At 40.8% G+C, this 21,023-nt stretch overlaps 1 protein-coding gene across 1 annotated transcript in view; it reads left to right on the top strand.

Moving 5' to 3' along the window:
• Positions 1-19,764: 19,764 nt before the first annotated feature.
• Positions 19,765-21,023, top strand: part of CDH19 (cadherin 19) — a 117,794-nt gene continuing 116,535 nt past the window's right edge. Inside the window, exon 1 of the mRNA XM_075142160.1 lies at positions 19,765-19,868. The gene's annotated coding sequence lies outside the window, so the exon portion shown is untranslated. The remainder of the gene's footprint in view (positions 19,869-21,023) is intronic.

The following is a 21,023-nucleotide window of genomic DNA, read 5'->3' as shown; positions in this document are numbered from 1 at the left end:
AAACACTCTTGTTTTAAAAAGAGGAAGGGAAGGAAGTATTTTCTTTGGTCGTTATGATACAAGCATTTAGAAATTTTGTTTATTAAAATTATTTGGATTTAGATGCACTATTAAGGAGTAATAGAGAGGTTTTAGTAACAGAATTTTATGCATGTAAGTATCACTTGATTTTGATTAACTGTACATTAAGCAAGTACAAACTTGTATGTTAAGTATTAAAATCATATGTCTATAGGAATTCAATATTAAATTTTCCATTAGGGAAGTGTATGTGTAATTATACACAGCTAGATAATACACATTCAAATGTACACACACATACATTTTCTGTATGCAGGAAGCATTAAGTGTTTTGTGAAGCTGATGTTGCTTCAGATGAATAAAAAAATTATTAAGTAATTTAAATAATTAAAGTCTGGAAACCGCATGATTTGTTAATGCACAGAGGAAATAAGGAACAACTTATTCTCACTGAAAATTCTGAAAATATTATCTTGCTCAAAAAGGCACTGTCAAACTGAAATATAACCGATTAAAAAAAAAAAAGTTTCAAGTATTGTACATGCTAGTTAATCTCTCCTTCACCTTTTGTGATTTTAGAGTGATGATTTCCAACTAAAATAATCCTCCTTCCTATATGAAAGAAACAGAGAAGCTGAGGAGTCTGTCTAGCAGACATTACACAAGAAACTGAAACTGACTGTAGATAAAGTGCTATGAAATGCATAGAGTAAACACACTGAAAGAAATTAAATTATCCTTCGGTCTCCTTTCTTTACAGAAATATGATCTGCTTCTTGTAAGTTATAACAAGAGCAAGCACAGCGTTTTCAAACAGAAGTAATTTTTGAGATGATAGTATTCCTTAAGACACTGATCTACTTGATTATACTATCTAACCCAGAAAAGCAATCTGCCACTGCTTCAGAATTGCAGATGAAAAATACCAACACTAGAAAATAAGAACGGACTCAGGAATAATAATAATAATAAAAACCAAAACCAAAACCAAAACATAAGCTATTTTCCTAAGCAGGGAAACCCACAGGAGGCCAGAAAAACTGCTTTGCAGCACAGAAAACACATATATACTCCACTTCTTCCTCCTAGCAAGAGAAATCAACTGCAATCAAAGAAGTAATCAACCTGTTCTTCTTTCACAAATAGAATTACCAGGGACTATTTAAAAAAAAAAAATTAATATTTTAAAGTTTTTTTAATATGTGAAAATATTTTAGAATATTTTTTTAGAAATGTTAGTGCAGATAAAAAAGTACAGTTAAGCAAATGAGTCTTAAGAAGAAAAAAAACAATGGTTTCTTTCAAGCCTTTAATTTCCAGAATCAGATTCTCTCTGTCTCCACAACCACAATTACTTGTACGGAAAATCAGAATTATCAGTTCTTTTAGTGGAAGTGATGTCAGCCTCATTTGCTGTCATGAAACAGAATGATTAGAAAATAAAGTCATCCAGAACTGAAAACAAGTTTGCTTTCTTCCTGACTTCACTGTTGACTCTTAGGTGCTGAACCAATGTGTGAGTAATGCTAGAAAAATGAGGCATTTGTCATTTAACAAACAAAGACCCAAAGTTTAAGAAGCAGAGGGAAAGGAAGGAACTTTGGAATATGTGGCACAACAAGTTGAACAACAGCTATGGACAACCTTGCGTGCTCCTAAAGCAGATACAAGAAAAGAAGTGTGGAAATTTTTCTGGAAATATGGGAAAATATTAATAGTACAAGATAGGAAATTTACTGTGAGACAATTACACTTCTTAGTGGCTCCTAATACATGGAACTTGGCAGGGGGGGTGGATACATGAAGTGATAGCACTTGTAAACCCCAAGAAAATAAAATTAGAGCAAATAGAATACCATTTTTGCAAGATAATCTACACTCTAAGAGTTTGAGGATTAAAGTAAAAAATGTTATTCTCTTACAAACACTGCAGATATCCTTGGCTATGCATGCAACCTCATTTCCTACAATGTGTGATAGAATCAGAAAAAAAAAAGTGAAGGAAATTTGTCTTCATTTAGGGATATTTCCTAACTCCCCTCCCAGTTAACTACATTTAGCTACAAATGCAGTGCTTATAACCTTATTATTTAAATTATAATATAAGGGATAAGTTCTATTTCTTGCTCTTTCTCAGTCTTTTGTCATTTAGGGAAGTCATTAAATTCTTCTAAGTCTATGTGCTGGTCTTGGCTGGCATAGAGTTAATTTTGTTCGTAGTAGCTAGTATGGGGCTATGTTTTGGATTTGTGATTAAAACAGTGTTGATAATATAGAGATGTTTTCATTATGGCCGAGAAGTGCTTACACAGAGTCAAGGCCTTTCAGCTTCTTGTGCTCCTTCGACTGAGAAGGCTGGAGATACAAAAGAAGCTGGGAGGGGGCACAGCCAGGACAGCTGACCCAAATTGGCCAAAGGGACATTCACTATCATATGACATCATGCTTAGTATATAAACTAGGGTAAAGCTGGTAGGGCGCCGCTGCTCGGGGACTGGCTGGGCATCGGTCGGTTGGTGGTGAGCAATTGTTTTTCATTTACATCTTATGTCTTTCTTGGGTTTTATTTCTCTCTCTTTCTGTTATCTTCCTTTTCATTACTTCTTCTTCTTCTTCTTCTTCCTCTTCTTCTTCTTCTTATTATTATTATTATTATAATATTAAATTATATTTCAATTATTAAACTGTTCTTATGTCAACCCATAAGTGTTCTCATTTTTACTCTTCCGATTCTCTCCCCCATCCCTTTTTGGACTGTCGTGAATTAACCCAGCTGGCAGCCAAACACCACACAGCCACTCGCTCACTCCCCCCCCAGTGGGATGGGGGAGAGAATTGGAAGAGTGAAAATGAGAAAACACTATTGGGTTGAGATAAGAACAGTGTAATAACTGAAATAAAATAAAATAAAATAAAATAAAATAAAATAAAATAAAATAAAATAAAAATACAATACAATACAATACAATACAATACAATAGAAGAAGAAGAAGAAGAAAAAGAAGAAGAAGAAGAAGAAGAAGAAGAAGAAGAAGAAGAAGAAGAAGAAGAGAAGAAGAAGAAGTAATGAAAAGGAAGATAATAGAGAAAGAAATAAAACCCAAGAAAGAAATAAAACCCAAGAAAGAAAAGTGATGAAAAACAATTGCTCACCACCAACTGATCGATGCCCAGCCAGCCCCCGAGCAGCGGACCCCTACCAGCTTCACCCTAGTTTATATACTAAGCATGACGTCATATGGTAGTGAATGTCCCATTGGGCAGTTTGGGTCAGCTGTCCTGGCTGTGCCCCCTCCCAGCTTCTTTTGTATCTCCAGCCTTCTCAGTCTATAGAGCATGAGAAGCTGAAAGGCTTTGACTCTGTATAAGCACTTCTCAGCCATAATGAAAACATCTTTATATTATCAACACTGTTTTAATCACAAATCCAAAACATAGCCCCATACTAGCTACTACGAACAAAATTAACTCTATCCCAGCCAAAACCAGCACATTGTCTAAAATGAGGGATTGATATTTATGTTACCCATCAACATACTCCAACAGGGAGATACATTACAAGAGGATAGACAGCATTACAGGTAGTTTAGAGATAGACTGTACTCCTTCAGATAGACCTGAAGAATTTCACATTAATTGTATAAAATTACCACAGCGTGTATTACTACAATTTTTAAGTGTTTTTAGACAGTGTTCGGTTCTGCAGAACCCACATACATGACTGGGGTGTCTAGGCAATCTGACAAAGTTATTTGTAAAGAGCTGGGGACCAAGCTATGTTGCTTTATACATCTACATCTTCCACTGCTCTGAGTGGTGAGTAATAACCAGGCTTAGTGATGTTGCGAATGCGTTAACATTAAGCAAGGGAAAAGAGAAAGGGAAGGGGAAAGGCATACAACAAAACAAAACAAAACATGTTCTGTAGATTGGAAAACCAGAGCACAGCACAATATGCTATGGCTACTTTCTCTGAACTCTGAGTATTGCATTTTCCACGCAAAGGATTTATAACCTCATTTCACCTTCATTAAGGGACTCTGTAAAGGTTTAGTGTACATTGGGGATGATTTAAATTTTTTTTTCATTTTGTAGCAAGAAAAGTCCTTCTGGGATTTTCATCACAGCAGCTTTGTGTCACTTCTCAACAGGATGTGTCTGTGGTCAAACTTGTGTTGCAAAATAAGGAAGCCTAAACATAAGAAGCAATGAAATTTCAAACCAGTATCAAAAATACTGCTAAGAATTGTCAATGCTTTGTCACTGATTTCCTCTATTTGAATTTACAGGGAACAAGATAATCTAAAATGAAATAATCTTCCATCAGATAAAAATCCCCTAAACTGGAAATAAAAAAAAAAAAAGACTGTAATGAAAACTTTAGGTAGGAATGCCTGTTTTACAGTGGTCATATCTGTAGCTCTTGCAGAAACTTGTCAAATGAGTAAGATATTGTTATTTTATGAAGAACATATTAATACATGTAGCCTAGTGGAAATAGGAAAGGTCAGAGAATTTTTTTTTATTTATTATTGTTCTCAAGGATTAATATGAGCAAACCTAGCAAAGTCATAGCAAAAACTCAAAATTGCAGGGTGACTGATAGGTGTCTGAATCAGTATGAAGTTTGAATCTTAATATCTGCCTTTTCTAGCAGCTTTACCATGGTTCATACAAAGACAAGAAATCTGCTGCCCTTTGAATATGGCATTAAATATTTTAGGAAACAAGTTGGCATTTTGTCAGTTCTCTTCATATCTGGATGTTTGGTAACGGACTGAGATCCCCATGACAACAGTAGTAGGGGAAGACGGTGCTCTCCAAATTTCAATCCAGAGAGTTTTGCAACTCATTTGGGCAGAGTTTGAAACACTGTGCACAGTCTTCTGGAGACTCTGTGAAAAGCAGATGTCTTCTGAGAACTTCAGGCATTGAACAAACAGTGATCCGCATGCTGAAGAAAAGTTTTTAAAAAGTAACAAGATAGAAAAATGAAGTAGATTTAAAACCTGTAAAGAAGAAGTAAAGAAGATTTTTTTTAAAAAAAAAAGTATAACTGTTAACTGGAAGAATGGCATTTTATAGAATGAAGTCAAGAAGATGTTCTCAGTTCTGTTAGAAATCTAACATTTTCCTTATGCAGTAAAGTACCTTACTCTAGATGTAGATTGTAAGGCAACTAAAAGTTATATGCTCCATTCTCAAAGCTGAGATATTTAATTGGTTTGGAAGACTAGTCTTGAAGAACTTTTTGACTAAGATCCTTCAATCTATCTATGCCAAATTAATACATCCACCTTGACATATTCTGAGATGTTGGCTGAGAAAAACAGGACTATTTCCTTTTTATAAATGATAAACAGGGTAGAGATTGATGTGATTTATATATATATGTGTCTCTGTGTGTGTGTATATATATATGTCTGTTGCTCAATATATCTAGAAATTTAACTGAGTGCTGAAGTGTCAGTTATTTAGCATGGAAGAATGACATTTGAAAATTCTGGAATAATGGATTTTCAGAGACATCCAGGAAATAAGTCACAGTCTTTATTCTCCTGACCATTAATCCTGTTACCATTTACCACAAAATAAAGTAGCATTTTCTGTCTTGAAAAGTCAATGTTCTTCATCTTCTCTAATGTGCACAGAAGAGATTTTTAAGCCCTCACATTGAAATTTCTGTTATTTTTTTTTCAGTTTTAGTCTGAACATATTACTATGTAAAATAACTCTGCATAGTAAATGGATGCTCAGGAAGTTAAAGATTAGGCATTTATTAAATCAGACTAAATTAAAAATGCACTTTTTTTTTTTTTCCAGTGTTGGCTGTAGTATATTTAAAGTTTAAAATGGCTTTTTATACTTAGAATAAGCTAGGAAGGAGGAAAAATATGAAGAACCTGGTTAAAGTACTTACTGTGTAAGCAGCACTGGAGTAATACTAGCTTTGAATTTTAAGCATATGAGTAAACTTATCTACAACGGTCAAATAGCATACCCATTAATCACTATATAAAGAGCAAGCAACACCTTTAAATTGGTCTTTTCATATACAAGTTTTGGATGGACAGATGCACATGCTGTTGAGGCCTAACTATTTTAACTTATTTGTTACTTATTCATACACAATTACAGGTAATTTATAAAATTATTTGAGTGATTAAAAAATAAATAATCAGAACTTTGTTAGGACTTGGCAAGATTTCTGTAGTTTTCTGTGAATTTTAAGAGCCATCAGAGCGGTCACTTGGTGACAGAGCTGGAAAAGAGCAAGCCAGAATCAACGGGACATGAGAAACATAAGGCAGGAGTTTCCAAGAAACCCTCATTTCGTATTAGCATTGTATGGCAGCAGCACCTGAGTACCCTGGGATCTCTGAAGGAAAGATCAGATAAAGGAGAACAAAGACCTGCAAGCCATTAAATCCAAGGAAAAGACAGGAATCTTAGAGCCAAACTACTCAGAATAAAATCATAATTACTCTCAAGACATCATGTCTCTGTCCAAGGTAGCATTAGCTATGATGACGATGAGTTGGCTGCTCCCTAGTTTACCACCATATTTAAGCTGGCTGTAGGAGCAGGTCTCACATACAATATGCTATATAAAATGAAAGACAGTGACAGTGCTTTGTATATAGTCTAGTAAAGTAAATGGGATTGAAAAAAACCAAGGAGTGAGAAGTTTATAAATAGCACAAGAAAATGAGTATTCAGTGTTCACTGCGTCTTTAAATACAGCATACTCCCTGCTGCAACAGCTCCCATTTAGTGTTTCAGTCGGGAAGCAGCATGTTACAATTCCTCTTTTGCTGTTTTTTTGTTTGTTAGTTTCCCTCAAACTAGCATAAAAGTAAACCAGCCTGGAAAAAAAAGAGGTTTGCTCTATATGTATAGCAACAAAACCATGACAAAGAGATTGATGTCTCTATTAAAGAAATAAGGGAGGGAAATCATCTCTTAGTTTTGCTAAGGCTGTACTTGCTGTTCTCTTTCTAAATACTTCACAGCACAATTTTGGGTTTGAACCAAAAAAAGGGGAAATAAATTAACACCTTCATCTGGCAGTGGAAATTTAAAACCACAAGCAACCAAATAATCATTTATCTTTGAGGATCATAAAGAAAATAGTAAAGTATTCATATCAACACCCAGACTCCCAACAGACTATAGCTTCAGTGATCAGAACCTTTCCATATGATTACCTGACAGCATCTCTGAGACATTGCAAAGGATAAAAATGGCTTGTGGGGTTGGTTTATTTGCTTTTCAGTAAAGACGACCAACTAGCCATCTTCTTATATTGGTTGCCACACAGAAAACTGCAGCATCTGTCATAATGAAGAACTGGGAAGATTCTGGGTATCAAAAATTTTTTTTTAAATTACTGATAAATACATAAGGAAAACATCAGTGGTGCAGTTTACATAGTTGGTTACAGATACCCCTCCTCTTTTTGCCAGTGCTTCAGTTTTGCAACAGCTACTCAAATGAAATCATTGAAACTGACATCCACTTGAAGAAACACAACGGAAAACTCTCCAGTGAAAAGCTTTTAACATTTGCCTTTTACCACTAAAAGCACTTTACTTCTAAAGCAATGGACTCTAACAGATTCTGAATCTGAAATGAATCTGTCAAATGAGTCTGAAAAGAAGAAAAAAAAGAAAAGACTCCTGACAGAAAGTAAACCTTGTTGCAATTTTATAAATTAAAACAGTGCTGGGGTAGAGTCATAAGAAGGGAAGCAAATATAAATTAATGTGCAAGTAAGCATTCATTTGTTACTATCGAAGTAGTCCCTCTACCCCTTAGACTGCAAGAGCCTCGGAGACTGAAGGTCAATGTGAGTGAGCAAAGCTGCACCACACTCATGGTTTGCAATTTGAGGAACAGTAAAAATGCTGGTCTGATTAGACTGCCTAGCTGAGTAGTTTGGACATGTTTATATATAGTCATGATGCTCTTTTGAACTGATTTAGGACTTAAGCACCAGTACTGGTAAGGCCAGGCAAGCAGACAACATTCAAACATATTTTTTGCTCTGCTGTGTCCCCTATCAGTCTAAGAATGAGGAATTATAGGGCATGTGAATTAATTGTCTTATATCTGTAGAAAGCTTACATGGATGCTGTGTGTTTATGCAAGTTTCTCTCAAGCATTTTGCTTTGCTCATGAGTCAACTGGGGTTTAGCAATAAAAGCCAGATTTCCTTGAGCTTTAAGCTCAAGGACTCCAATCAAAATTACTTTCAGAGACGGTAACCGCTTATGGCTCAGGAATGTTATTTCCAAACCAAATTTAAGATACTGCAGCCTGGATTTTTTGACTTTTTGGGTATTCCTATGATTTTTTGTTTTAAGTGTTTGGAAAAAATCAAAACTGTATAACATAAAGGGCAGGGCACCAGATGAACATTTAAGGGACCTGTGTCTACTTCTGTCTTCATGGCTTGGCATCTGTAGAAAGTCCTTTTTTTTTTTCCCCCTCCCACCATCTATCTGTCTTGTCCATTTTTTCTGCAAACGTCCAAAGGTTAGGATATGCCTTCCTGTGTGTATGAGCATCCTTCATTATAATAGGAGTGCTGTTACGCTGTTTTATTTGCTATTACAAACATGTTTTGGAGTAGTGGTGAATAATACCAATAGAAAAAATGCTTAATAAATGGTGACTGCTGAATAATATTAATGTGAAGTATGTATACATCATTCACACACACAAACTGAAGTTTAGAAAAAACAAAACTCGCAGGTTAGAATCGGTAAAGGATGACAGTCATCTCTATCAAGTCTTCAGAAAAAAAGTATAGCCTCTAAACAATTCTTCCAGGAAAAGTATCCAAGAGAATTTTCTCAGGGAGTAAATCCAGATTCCTGATTCTTTATGAGCCATAGCCAAAGGCAGTAATTTTCAAAAGCAAACTGGACTGTGAATCTGCAATAAACCAGAGTAATCTGTAAATCATTTTATTATCAAAGAAGACAAATGGAGATAAACAAGTATTGTAATTATCATGTCTCAAAAGACTTTTTCCTTGTTTTTATTAACACTAATGTCTAAAGATTAGTATTGTGTGGTAAATGCTCATATGACCAAACTGAACCTGATCTGAACCATACAACGTTTTTTGTATTTTCCACATGCAGGTAATACAAAATGTCTCCACCAGATGTTCTCAATCTCTGCTACCATTGTAATGATTCTAAAAGCCCATAAACCCATGAAAGAACTGCTGGACTTAAATGGTTGTTCTTCACTGACAATAGAACCAGAATTTTCAACTTAATTAAGCCTTTTTTTTTATTATTCTTTCTTTTTTTTCACAGATAAGTCTTGTGGAATATCAAACACATGTATAAACTAAAACACAGTAAACATTCAATGAGTATTTCATTTAGAAATAATGAATTGCAAAAATTTCTGGTCACAATATTTGCTAGATCTTGAAACACTGAAGAGCATTTTTGTGAGAAAACACACCCACCCCAAAAAACGTGTTTCTGTCTCTCATGAATTATAATAATGCCTGAGAATACACTGGAAACTTGATGCTCATCTATTCTCTCCATTACTATCAAAACCCATCAACTCAGAGAAGTTATTCTACTACGCAAAAATCAGTGTCTTATGAAGCAGTATTAGGTCCACGCAGGATTAAATGAAGTTGATGAATGCCGACAAAACTTAGAAATAATACAGACAGGGGAAAGGGAAAAGGTATAACCATTTTCACAATTAGATTTAAATTCTACATCTTAATTGTACTGCCGGTCACCAAAATCCACTTCTGTGCAGTGGGTTTGGAATGCTCTAGAAGGGAATAACTTCTTAATGCTTATGATTACAGTGTGATTGTAAGCATCTTATTTTAGGAATAGTTCTTCCTATCCCTGTGTAAATCCCTATCTATTTGTCTATCTTATTATCTATCTCATTTTATCATATAAATAATAATCACAAGGCTTCCCACTGCACTTAATATTGATAAACCCACTTGACAGTGTCTGAAATAAATCAGATTATAAATAGACCTGAAATCTTAACTAACCTGCCAAGACTTTAGACAAAGCATATAACTTAAAGGTGGGGGACATGGAAACTGCACTGGATTGCAGAACTTGGTATCACTTCTCAGCTGTGCCCTGGCAACACCTCAGGGCAAGACTAAAGTGTCTACTGCCATGACCTTTCATCTGCATGCCCTGGTAAGAACATAAAGGGTGGCAATCCAGATCTAGCAGCAAACTGGCATATGACAGATGACTGATGGACCTATGTCTCAGCAAATATACAGAGATGTAATGCAAGGATGAGAAATAGTCTGTAGTTAAGCAAAAGATCAGTTCTTTTTGGCAACCTCTCTTTTGGTGATTGCAGAACAGCTATTGAAACCCAAGGCAACAACAAAATCAGCTCATAAGAACAAAGTTGTAGCAAGGATTTTGTTGACATAATGAAACTGTAAACAAACAAAGGAAAAAGGACTAACTTTCTTGGACCTGCAACAGTTGTTTTTAAGTGTTTTCTCATCAACTTTAAAATTTAAAATTAAACAGAAAGAGTCAAGCCCCATTTTTTGACAGATACTTCTGCAGTGGAAGTGTCTTTGAGCAACTGTAAACCCAACCACTATGTCAGGTCCTAGTCATCTCATTTATGAAGATAATAATAAGCTTCACAGTGTCAATGAGAAAAGGCAAGTTGCTCAAAAGAACAAGTCAAAGTGTAAGCCCTTAAACTAGGTGCTTCAACACAATTTTTCCGATACCATCCTAGCCTGATTTTAATTCTAAGACTTTAGTCTTATTATCCAAATCATTCAAGTAAACATGCATATTTGAGAAGTCATGGGATCCCACTGTCATGAATGAGTGGTTTAGAGGCCACTTAAAGAATCACTGTCAAAGGTATTAGCAGAAAGTGATTTTAATAGAAATTTATAAAAGAGCAACTTTAATAGAATTCGATAGTGTCGTGGTTTAACCCCAGCCAGCAAAAATAAATGCCATGCAGCCACTCGATCACCACCCCCCCCCCCCGGTGGGATGGAGGAGAGAATCGGGAGGGCACAAGTAGGAAAGCTCCTGGGTTGAGATAAAAACAGTTTAATAATTGAAATAAAACTAAGTAGAACAGTAATAATAACAATGAGAACAACAACAATAACAGAATACACAAAGCAGGCAATGCACAACGCAACCGCTCACCGACCGCGTGTCACGAACGGGGGGGCGAGCCCCCCCACACACCTGGTTTTTATACTGAGCATGATGTCACATGGTATAGAATACCCCATTGGCCAGCTGGGTCCACCACCCCGGCTGTGCTCCTCCCCCATCCCGGTGCAAGCATCACCCAGCAACAGCCAAAGCATCAATGGGCCATCAACGCTCCTTTCACACCGAACCCAAAACACAGCACACCCCCCAAGCTACTGGGAAGAAAGTTAACCCTGTCCCAGCTGGAACCAGGACAATATCCACCCCTTATTCTATACCATCTACATCATGCCCAGGTCTCACATTTTCCCATACATTCCAATTAGTCACCGCTACTTTTCCCTGCCTTTTGATACATACACACACAGAGATATCATTCCCTTAGTCCATGGGCCATGCCTCTAAAAAGTCCGTTGAGTTCATTTAGTCCATGACTTCAGGTTCCACCTGTCATAACAGTCTTGCAGGGCAGGAGAGATGGTGTGTGGTGTTGGGCTCTTGCATGTGGAGGCCAGTTCTGGGTGCTCGTCCGGTTCTATCATTGTTGCACCTTGCTCAGTTTCATCGGAGTTCATCCTACATTAATCTGGGTGATTCTTACTGTAATACTGTTAATATGGCATATGGTAACCATAGAAGTGATGACATACAGTACTATGTAATAACTAACATCGTACAATTCTGTTCATTGGCTATTTTCACCCAAAATTAAATCCCCTTGAGGTACACACTGGACTTCCCCATCCTTTCTCATCACCCACCAAGTGCACCCAGGTCCCTGAGCAAAAGCAATCCCACGGATGGGTTTTCCCTTGCCAGAGGCAGAAGCAACCCAGACCGTCTTCCCCAGCATATTTCTCATATGCACGACAGGGACTTTATCCCCCTCTACAGCACGTAAGGATTTGGATTGGGCAGGGCCAGCTCGAGTGACAGATCCCCTAGTGTTGACTAACCAGCTGGCCTTTGCTAAATGTGTGTCCCAATGCTTGAATGTCCCGCCACCCATTGCCCTCAATGTTGTCTTTAACAGCCCGTTGTATCGTTCAATTTTTCCAGAGGCTGGTGCATGGTAGGGGATGTGATAGACCCACTCAATGCCATGCTCTTTGGCCCAGGTGTCTATGAGGGCGTTTTGGAAGTGAGTCCTGTTGTCTGACTCAATTCTTTCTGGGGTGCCATGTCGCCATAGGACTTGTTTTTCAAGGCCCAGGATGGTGTTCCGGGCAGTGGCATGGGGCACAGGATATGTTTCCAGCCATCCTGTGGTTACCTCTACCATGGTGAGCACATAGCGCTTGCCCTGTCGGGTTTGTGGGAGCATGATATAATCAATCTGCCAAGCCTCCCCATATTTATACTTCAACCATCGTCCTCCATACCAAAGAGGCTTTACTCGCTTGGCTTGCTTGATTGCAGCGCATGTTTCACATTTGTGGATAACTTGTGCAATAGTGTCCATGGTCAAGTCCACCCCTCGATCACGAGCCCATCTATATGTTGCATCTCTCCCTTGGTGGCCTGAAGTGTCATGGGCCCACCGAGCTATAAATAATTCACCCTTATGTTGCCAGTCCAGATCTACCTGAGCTACTTTGATCTTGGCAGCCTGGTCCACCTGCTGGTTGTTTTGTTGCTCTTCACTGGCCCGACTCTTGGGTACGTGAGCATCTACGTGACGTACTTTTACAGTCAGGTTCTCTACCCGGGCAGCAATATCGTGCCACAACGCGGCAGTCCAGATGGGTTTACCTCTGCGCTGCCAGTTGTTCTGCTTTCACTGCTGCAACCACCCCCACAGGGCATTTGCCACCATCCATGAGTCAGTATAGAGATAAAGTACTGGCCATTTTTCTCGTTCAGCAATGTCCAAGGCCAGCTGGATGGCTCTCACCTCTGCAAACTGACTCGATTCACCTTCTCCTTCAACAGTTTCTGCAACTTGGCGTATAGGACTCCATACCGCAGCCTTCCATCTCCGATGCTTTCCCACAAGGCGACAGGACCCATCAGTGAACAGGGCATATTGCTTCTTGTTTTCTGGTAGTTTGTTATACGGTGGGGCCTCTTCAGCACGCGTCACCTCCTCCTCTGTGGATATGCCAAAATCTTTGCCTTCTGGCCAGTTCGTGATCACCTCCAAGATTCCTGGGCGACTGGGGTTTCCTGTTCGGGCCCGTTGTGTGATCAGCGTGACCCACTTACTCCACGTAGCATCAGTTGCATGATGTGTAGAGGGGACGCTCCCTTTGAACATCCAGCCCAGCACCGGCAGTCGGGGTGCCAGGAGGAGCTGGGCTTCAGTACCAACCACTTCCGAAGCAGCTTGAACCCCTTCATATGCTGCCAATATCTCCTTCTCAGTTGGAGTGTAGCGGGCCTCGGATCCTTTGTATCCCCGACTCCAGAACCCTAAGGGTCGACCTCGAGTCTCCCCTGGTGCTTTCTGCCAGAGGCTCCAGGTAGGGCCATTCTCCCCAGCTGCGGTGTAGAGCACATTCTTCACATCTTGTTCTGCCCGGACTGGCCCAAGGGCTACTGCATGAACTATCTCCTGTTTAATTTGTTCAAATGCTTGTCGTTGCTCAGGGCCCCATCTGAAGTCGTTCTTCTTCCTGGTCACGTGATAGAGAGGGCTCACGATCTGAGTGTAATTTGGAATATGCATTCTCCAAAAACCCACAACGCCTAAGAAAGCTTGCGTTTCCTTTTTGTTAGTTGGTGGGGACATGGCTGTTATTTTATTGATCACATCTGTTGGGATCTGACGACGTCCATCTTGCCATTTTATTCCTAAAAACTGGATCTCCTGTGCAGGTCCCTTGACCTTACTTGGTTTTATTGCAAAGCTGGCCTTCAGAAGGATTTGGACTATTCTCTCCCCTTTCTCGAAAACTTCCTCTGCTGTGTTGCCCCACACGATGATGTCATCAATGTATTGCAGGTGTTCCGGAGCCTCACCTTGTTCCAGTGCAGTGTGGATCAGTCCATGGCAAATGGTAGGGCTGTGTTTCCACCCCTGGGGCAGGCGTTTCCAGGTGTACTGGACACCCCTCCAAGTGAAAGCAAACTGTGGCCTGCACTCTGCCGCCAAAGGGATGGAGAAGAATGCATTCGCGATATCAATGGTGGCGTACCACTTGGCTGCCTTTGACTCCAGTTCGTATTGAAGTTCCAGCATGTCCGGCACGGCAGCACTCAGTGGCGGCGTGACTTCGTTCAGGCCACGGTAGTCTACTGTTAGTCTCCACTCTCCATTGGACTTTTGCACTGGCCATATGGGACTGTTGAAGGGTGAGCGAGTCTTACTGATCACTCCTTGGCTCTCCAGTCGACGAATCAGCTCATGGATGGGGATCAGGAAGTCTCGGTTGCTGCGGTATTGCCGCCGGTGCACTGTTGTGGTAGCGATTGGTACCTGTTTTTCTTGGACCTTCAACAACCCCACAACAGAAGGATCCTCCGAGAGACCAGGCAAGGTGGACAGCTGTTTAATTTCCTCCGTCTCCAGGGCAGCTATACCAAAAGCCCACCGATACCCTTTTGGGTCCTTAAAATACCCTCTCCTGAGATAGTCTATGCCAAGGATGCATGGAGCCTCTGGGCCAGTCACAATGGGGTGCTTCTGCCACTCATTCCCAGTTAGGTCTCCAACACAGTTAACTCTTGGGATCCCCCTGTCACTCCAGAAATACAAATGGGTTCTGCCCCTTTATAGCCTGATGGCATCAGGGTACACTGTGCACCGGTGTCCACGAGAGCCTTATACTCCTGTGGGTCTGATGTGCCAGGCCATCGAATCCACACAGTCCAGTAAACCCGGTTGTCCCTTTCCTCCACCTGGCCAGAGGCATGTCATATTCATCATATTCGCTATCCACTTCTTGTAAGTATGAGTCAGAAGTCCCTTTGTTAAGGTTGGAAGTGGAATCAGCCCTTCTACTCTGTCTGGGGAACTCACTGGAGACTGGAGCAGCAGTTTTCCTGGAAGAACCCCCTTTTGTGGTTGTTTTCTCTTGCAACTCATGTACCCGTGCCTGTAGGACTGAGGTAGGTTTTCCATCGCACTTCCACATGTCCTCTCCGTGGTCACGCAGGTAAAACCACAGGGTGCCCCGGGGTGTGTACCCACGATGTCTCCTCTCTTGAGCAGAAGGATGCTTGCTCCTAATGGCTGAGACACTGGCCCGTGCAGGTAGGGAGCAGGACATATCCTCTTTGAGTTGCTGGACCTCCTGAGACAGTTTCTCCACAGCAGAGACACAGGCCCGTAGGGAGGAAGAGAGACTTTCTTCATATTGCCGGAGTTGGCCAGCCAGTTCATCCACTGTTTGTTCCTCTCCATCTCTCCAGGTCATTATTGCCAATGAGTTTGCATGTGACGCTGGTGCGCTCCGTACAAACTTCCGCCACATGGGTCGGGTGCATTTGACTTCATCTGGGTCTTTGGATAACTGCTCGTTGTTCAGGTCATCATAAATCACTTCCAGCACAACTAATTCTCTCAGGTACTGGATACCTCTCTCCATGGTGGTCCACTTGCCTGGGTGGCATATAACATCTTCCTTGAAGGGATACCTTTCCTTCACACCTGACAGGAGTCGCCTCCAGAGGCTGAGGACTTGTGCCCCTTGTCCAATTGCTTTGTCAATGCCCCCTTCCCTAGAAAGGGATCCCAGCTGCTTGGCTTCCCTACCCTCTAATTCCAGGCTACTGGCCCCGTTATCCCAGCATCGGAGCAGCCAGGTGACAATGTGCTCGCCTGGACGACGGCTGAAGTCTTTTCGCATATCTCGCAGCTCACCCAGAGATAGGGATCGGGTGGTCACCATCTCATTTACAGGTTCTGCCTCCTCCTCCTCCTGTTCTCGTGATGGCCCTGGTTAATCTTCATCCTTTACTAGACGAGCTGATTTTCTTGTGCATTTTCTTTTCTGTATAGGGGTGACTGATACCGGCATGGGTTGGTTCCCTGTTGCAGGGGGCGGAGTAGCTGCCGTGCCTGCCCTGGGGGGTGAGGGAGCTTGCTGTGGGGGGTGGAGTAGCCACAGGGCCTGTTGCTTTGTCATCAGCTGCAGAGAGGTTTCCTTCCCCTTGGGGCTTCTGAGTGGTGTTAAATAGGGCTCGGTAGGCGTGGGCCAGGCCCCAGCACATTGTAGTGATTTGCGTCTCCCTAGAATGGCCAGGGTGACAGCATACTTCTTCCAAATATTCTACTAATTTTTCAGGGTTCTGCACTTGTTCAGGGGTAAAGTTCCAGAACACTGGGGGTGCCCATCGCCCTAGACATTTGCCCATGCTATCCCACTCGCCCTGCCACTCATAACTATCCAGCCTTGGGGGAGATCTCTGGATGACATTCTTAAATTGCTTACTAACCTTGGATAAAACCGCAACAATATTCCCAAGGAGTACCAATAGATGTATCTTAACTACCCAGGGATGGTCAAGGTACCGGCAAGTTATTTTAACAAAGGAGATGACATCATAGAGAAAGGTAGCGAGGGTGCCATTCTCTATTTCCTCCATAAAAAATCTCTCAGGGGAAAAGGTATAATTGCTAATGGTCTCCATGAGGTGGTACCCGAAATGCAGAAACGGCTTCATTACGAATCCCAAATACCAAATAACCCCCAATGCCAGCGTTTTAGTAACAAACCTCCCAGGCAAAACATCATTAATCACGGCAGAGCACAACAGACTACAAAACCCAACTCCAATTTTTAACAGGTACAGTAAAAACAAGAGCATGGTGCAGAACAAATTAATATGTTACCAGATATAAATTCCTTAATACGCTCTAAATAATCTGTCGTTATCTCAACCCTTCGTGCCCCACGTTGGGCGCCAAAAAGGACTGTCGTGGTTTAACCCCAGCCAGCAAAAATAAATGCCACGCAGCCGCTCGATCACCACCCCCCCCCCCCGGTGGGATGGAGGAGAGAATCGGGAGGGCACAAGTAGGAAAGCTCCTGGGTTGAGATAAAAACAGTTTAATAATTGAAATAAAACTAAGTAGAACAGTAATAATAACAATGAGAACAACAACAATAACAGAATACACAAAGCAGGCAATGCACAACGCAACCGCTCACCGACCGCGTGTCACGAATGGGGGGGCGAGCCCCCACACACACCTGGTTTTTATACTGAGCATGATGTCACATGGTATAGAATACCCCATTGGCCAGCTGGGTCCACCACCCCGGCTGTGCTCCTCCCCCATCCCGGTGCAAGCATCACCCAGCAACAGCCAAAGCATCAATGGGCCATCAACGCTCCTTTCACACCGAACCCAAAACACAGCACACCCCCCAAGCTACTGGGAAGAAAGTTAACCCTGTCCCAGCTGGAACCAGGACACATAGCAAGGTTTAGTCTCTCACTTAGTACATGGATGAAGCATACAAAGGAAAATCGAGTTAGAATTGAGCTAGAATGATTTATACAGAGACCGAGAATGGAAAAGGGTAAGGGAGACCCTCCTGTTGAGTCACGAGGTTCAGAGAATACCCCCTTGCTTTCTAAACTCCTGATGGAGCTTAGGTGCGGCTGGATCCAATCTTAGTCTCAGACTTGGACAACGGTTTATGTCTAATACGAAAAGGGTAAGGAGACCCTCCCGTTGAGTCACGAGACTCAGAGTAGACCCCCTTGCTTTATAAACTCCTGATGGAGTCTAGGTGCGGCTGGATCCACTCCTAGTCCCAGACTTGGCTAATGGTTTATGTCTAAGGGATTATATGTGCTTAGCAGCAGTCTAAGCTTCATTCATAGTTTTAAGGTGGATCACAAGATTTTAGCAGCACTTAATCATTAACTAATTTAACATTTACAAGGTGAGTGAATAGCATTTACTACCATCACAATAGTGACTTAATTATAGATTATGCTTGCTATTGGTTACCTAAATTAATCCATACACAGACACAGAGACAGAAATATATAAAAATATACAAAAGGTATACCTATTAAATATTCCCCTGAAGTCCAGTGAAATATTCATGTCAAATGTCTCGGCATTTCTCAACAGGCGAGGGATTGAGCCTTGAGGAGTATTTCAGCCCAGGTCCCGTCGTCAGTCGGCGACGATCCTCTGAATATCGCAAACTTGAGAGTTTGTGAGCTCTGAGAGGCGTCCCACTCAGAGAGAGATGCTGGGTGCAGCCCGCTGCGGTCCAGGATAGCTCAAAGGGTCTCACTTGGGATCGCTGTTTATAGGGACGCAAGATGATTGGCTTTAGTCATCCATAAACTTCCATCCTGGCCACAGTACAAGGTGGTAGTTACTAAAATTTTCAAGGTTTCAGTAACAACAACATTGTTCCACTTGAGCTATGACTCAGATAAGGGTATCATGGGATGATGAAATATTTCCACTCTCGTCTCCCACCTGGGCCAGGCAGTAGGAGTACGTTCCCAACCTCAGTTATGCAGAGCTTCTGATATGGTAAAGGAACACTGAACCACCTGACTCCTTACACCAAGGCCAAGGTTTAACAGGAGTTTCTGAGATCAACAAGTGGCACGGGAGAGTGAGGGTGGTGAATGCACCACTACAACCACCACTGAGTGCTGGTCTCTCTCCTTCACAACTGTCACTGAAAAGGTAAAGGTGAACACAGTGCCTCTGTGACCTTGTCTGCCAAAACACATATTTGTGGTTTCCCATCTAGGATGCCTCCAGAAACTCCCAATGTCAAGGACAGAACAGAAATTGAGGAATTACTCTGTCTTCTTAGCTTTGGATGCATTGACTCCCAAAGAGGGAACACAGAGATTCTGAGGCAGTCTCCTTCTTGTAGATCTCAGCTGTTTTTCTTGCTGTAACAGCAGCCGCAGACAGCTTGCTTGGACAGCATGGTGAGAGATGAGTCAGACCTCTCTATGCATCAGGAAGTTTCCTCATGTCCAACACTTCTAAAGATTGAATGATGCAGATAGGGTAGTTTGTACCAGAGGAGTTATCATATTGTGACACAAAAATATGTAGATAGCTTTCAAAGGAAAAAATTGCTTCTACCAAAGCGCAGTGTGGATGGAATTGCTGTCAGCAATGTATCTACAGTGTCAGAGCCTCCTGGGTGTGAGAACTCAAGCCTGAATTCAAACTTGACCACTTAGTGCAGCAATATCTTGAATTAGAAATGCCTGACTTTTTATTGACTGGAAAGTTTAGGACTGTAATGAGCTTTCCTTAGACACCTTCTGGCAATTAATAAAGTAGGCGCCTAATTTAGACACTTATGAAGAATGTTAAACTTACCATGTTATTCATAGCTTAAAATACAAATTCATGTAAAGCTTATATATAGTATGTTTGCTGTCTGCCTAATATTTATTCAAAACCCTTTCCCACTGCAGCTGGGAATGCTGTTTCTAACCACCAAAGAGAGTGCAGAACACTGGGGATGTAGGACAATTGGCATTGTTAAAGGTAACAGGGAGAGCTTTCATCCAAAACATACTACGTATCCCACAGATGCTGGTGTAACTCCCAGTGCTGGTAGTGATAAATGATGTACAAAATGAGTGAATGCTGAGACACAGCCACACATAGAAAAGGGAATCTAAGAGGAATTCCTTGACAGCAAGAGACAACAGATTTTATGAAGAGAGCAGGTATGGCATTTATTTTTCCCTTGCACATCTGTCTTCCTACTCTCTAAACTTTGGGACTTGTTTTTGATTCCCTCAGGGTGCTCTGTTTCAAGACAGAAACCTAATTTCCTCATGTCTAAGATGGGGTTATATAGGTATAGATGGTGATCAAGAGCATGTAAAGATGCTCTTGTAAAGGTGTCCTGCACTTCTGAGGAAATACTGTGCACATTCAGAAGGTAGGTTTGATAATGAGAAGGGATCTGTGTGGTTCACTATGCCTTACTGTTACTCCATCATAATAGCTAACATATTTCTAGTTTTCCTCTTTTCACTTTTATTTATTCATGTATTTTCCCCAATTTTCAAATTGCCTGAGTTGTCCTAAAGAGCATCTCTGTTGTTTGAAGGGGTGTGTGGGTTTTCCAAACTAACCTGTCTGCTATATTGAACTGTGTAAAGAACATTTGCAACTAACTGAAAACACACATACACTTCACAGATGAATGCCTTAGTCATTATGTTTCAATTATGAATCTTGGCTCCTTCTGTTCTTCAATACCTGGTTTTGAAACCACCTTCAAACGCTGGCTGAGAAGCTCAGTAGTTTGTGTAAGATCTGGAAGATGATGAACACTTTGAATTTTGGCTCTGAATTATGTCAGATTTTAATTATGGGGAAACATAAATATTATAGTCTACAGTATGACTATATATGACTACAGTATGGCAAACATTTAATTAGAATAAACATAATCATCTCAGAAGCACCAGAGTGTGAAAGAAGGAATCAAAAAGTTTGCAATATCTTGTACCAGGCTCTGATCTAACCCCAGCAAAAATAGGAAAGTTTCTAAAGGAAATCATAGACCTTTATCAACCCTGTTCTTAGGTTCTGAACCAAACAGTGCTGAGTGACTATTAAAGCGTCACTTGCTGACATTGATCCAGAAGTCACTGAGGACATTTTAAACCCACTTCAATACAGATTATAGTCAATCCACCTTATCAGAAGTTGTAGCCTTCAGCAATCATGAGAATATACAGATTCCAAAATCTTCAAAAATTGCTTGTTTTAACATTCTTACTGTTGGTGTTAATGTGTTTTTCTTCAAAAAAAGTGTTTCTATTTATGCAATTGCTAATGACTATCTGGAAATTTTCTAATGAATTTTT

This window comes from Calonectris borealis, chromosome 2 (genome assembly GCF_964195595.1).
Source record: "Calonectris borealis chromosome 2, bCalBor7.hap1.2, whole genome shotgun sequence".
NCBI classification, from domain to species: Eukaryota; Metazoa; Chordata; class Aves; order Procellariiformes; family Procellariidae; genus Calonectris; species Calonectris borealis.
The sequence above is the reverse complement of the archived record's forward strand: the minus strand, read 5'-3'. Positions and strand labels throughout refer to the sequence as shown.